At 38.7% G+C, this 3048-nt stretch overlaps 1 non-coding gene across 1 annotated transcript; it reads left to right on the forward strand.

The window, feature by feature from the left end:
- The first annotated feature begins 448 nt into the window (after positions 1-448).
- Positions 449-555, forward strand: LOC141637383 (small nucleolar RNA R71). Its single transcript, XR_012541767.1, has one exon. It is a non-coding gene; the product is annotated as a small nucleolar RNA R71 (small nucleolar RNA).
- The last annotated feature ends 2493 nt before the right edge of the window (positions 556-3048 follow it).

A 3048-nucleotide genomic window follows, 5' to 3' on the forward strand; every position in this document is an offset into this window, starting at 1 on the left:
AGGGGTACCACTCTTGTATGCTTGGAAAGCATTCACTTGTTCATTTGTTCCCCTACATTCACTTTGGTCATGTCCCAAAGTTCCACAATTCTCACATATCCCACTTGGGATTGATTGAGATGCCGTCATGGCATTAACATGATGCTTTGGTGATTTTGAGGCTTCTTCAAGTCTAGCCATAGCTTTTTCAAACTTCAAATTGATTGTGTCGATGTGAGCACTAAGTTGAGCACCCAATTGAGTAACGGAGTCCACTTCATGCTTTCCTCCTCTAGTAGCCTTGCGAGGTCTACTATATTGTGAGTTATGGACCGCCATTTCCTCAATTTTGTTCCAAGTTTGATTGTCATCATCTTCGGTGAACATTACATTCGATCCCATGTTGAGAATGTTCCTTGAATCTTCATATAGACCGTTCCAAAATTGTTGTACCAAGAACCACTCGCTAAGTCCATGGTGAAGACATGAGCGACAAATTCCCTTGAACCGCTCCCAAGCTTCATACAAAGATTCTTCATCCCTTTGCTTAAAACCCGTAATTTGAGCTCTTAGCATGTTAGTCTTTTCCGGTGGGTAGAATTTTTTGTAGAAAGCTAGAGCCAACTTCTTCTAAGAATCAATTCCGAGAGTGGCCTTATCAAGGCCCTTCAACCATTGTTTCGCAGTGCCAATTAGAGAAAAAGGAAATAAGACCCATCGAATTTGGTCTTGAGTTACACCGGTTTGAGAGATCGCATCACAATAGTCACAAAAGGTTTCCATATGAGAATGAGGGTCTTCACTAGGCATCCCTCAAAATTGGCTCCTTTCGACTAATTGGATAAAGGCGGATTTGGCAATAAAATTTCCGGTCAAATGTTGTGGTGTGGGAGTACCATTGGGTAGGTTCTCCTCGGTGGGTACGGAATGTGATGAAAACTTAGGCATTGTGGGTTGATTTTGTGTGGTATTTTGTGTTGGGTTCTCCTCACCTTCTCTTGCAAAAGGGTTGATGAACTCAATAGTTGGTTGAATATCCACAACCTCACTAATACCACTCAAATTCCTTCTAGCAAGTCTTCTATTGGTTGTCAAAGTTCTTTCAATTTCACGATCAAAAGGTAACAAATCACCTTGTGACCTTCTAGACATGCAAAATATCAAACAACTTGAAAACAATTAGAACAAACCTTGAGGAGTTTTACTTCCCCAAGGCAAAGAAAGACACAACTAATAACAATATAAGAAAATCTAAATCAAGTTAACACCGTCCCCGGCAACGGCGCCATTTTTGGTCGGACTAAATCTTTTCGGTAACTTGTCGTTAGGAGCACCTAGACCAAAACACAATTTATAGCTTCACAAACAACTCTACAATTAGTAAAGAGGCAAGTAAAGGTCGGATCCCAAGGGACGGGAATTGAGATGAGATTTCTATTGAAACTAGTGGTGTCTTAGGGGTGTCACAATTTGGGTTGATGTAGAAGGTCACTAAACTAAATAGCAATGAAAGTAAATAAGCAAGATGAATTGAAAGGGTTATAAATAATTGATAAAAAGCACTAGGGTATCATGGGGTCATAGGGGAATCATGGGAATTGATCATACAAACATGTTCTCAAATGATAAGCAAGCAATTATTGTTGTGATGGATTGAGTTGGGTTATATCTTACAATACTAGGAAAGTTTGGGTCCCAGAGCCGAATCGATTAGATTGTACAACACCTACAAGTCGACTTAGTCTTCCCTACTCAATAACATGCATGGTCTAATGAGACTCGAGTTGGTTTATGTCTTACAAGTCTCATTGAAAAGATAGGTGATGGGTAAAAAAAGCAAGGATTCATAGGCTCGCATTTCATCAAACATAACATGTGCATGAGTTGAGATCAAAACAAGCAAGCAAATAAACCATGAAAGCATATTAATTTAAGCATGAATCATTCCCCATGTTGGTTTTCCCTAATTACCCATTAACCCAAGCTAGGTCACTACTCACTCATTATCATGTTGATCATGCTAGCAAGGTTGTAAATCATACCAACAAAATGAAACATGATGAACAAATGAAAGTAATTAACAATAATTAAAAAGAGATTAAGAGAATTATACCTACTAATGATTCCAATAATAAAGCAAAGAATAAAAGAAGTACTTGATGCTTGATTGAGAGGTTTTCAATCTCCCAATAATAACCCAAATAATCTTCAATTACCCAAAATAAAGGATGAACAAAAGAGAGATTAAGAAAATAAAACTTGTATTAAAACTTGATTAATTGTTGATTACAAAACTAAAGAGAGATTTGATTGATATTAACTACTCTAAGAATTGATAAGAAGAACATGCTCTTCTAATTAGACTAATGGGGTATTTATAGTGGAAATTAGGTGGATGCATTAGGGTTAACTAAGGGCTAAACTAGTAATTACACTTTTGAGATTTGAGCAGGGAGACGCCGGTATTTTTCGAAGGAAGGGCTTCTTTCTTTGAAGCTTGAAGAAACGGATTTGTGCTGGACTGGAATCCGTGCGTCTTTGGGAGAAGACTCACGTCTTCTGGTAGCTGCTGTCCGGGCGTCTTTGAAGGAAGACGCACGGATTGTCTTGCAGGGGACGGGCGTATTCAGGACAATCCGCACGGATTGCTCCTCAGTCTTGTTTCTTCTTCTTTTCTTCCCTTTTCTTCATAAAATCCTTGGGGATGCAAGGATCTTTCCTCAACATTGCTCATCTACTATAATATGTACAAAGGCTTTCTAATCTTGTCTCTCCTTGATGCTTGGTCATTGAATTCAATCAATTTAGTCTCATTTTGCCATGAAAATGCAAGGTTTGCACTCTTTTCCTACCAAGGACACAAAACCTCAAAGAATATGCAAAACAAAGAACTAAAGACAATAAATGACCCAAATATGCAATTAAAAGCATGGGAACAAGGCTAATTCGGGGACTAAATATGCGCTAATTATGGTCACATCATTTATGTACCATTGAAGGGCAAGCCCGGTGAGGGTTGTTCCAAAGCCTTTGCACATATGCACTTGTCGTAGCTCACTGGGTATAGAG

The sequence above is a fragment of the Silene latifolia genome, unplaced genomic scaffold, assembly GCF_048544455.1.
Source record: "Silene latifolia isolate original U9 population unplaced genomic scaffold, ASM4854445v1 chrun_scaffold_16, whole genome shotgun sequence".
Classification (NCBI taxonomy): Eukaryota; Viridiplantae; Streptophyta; class Magnoliopsida; order Caryophyllales; family Caryophyllaceae; genus Silene; species Silene latifolia.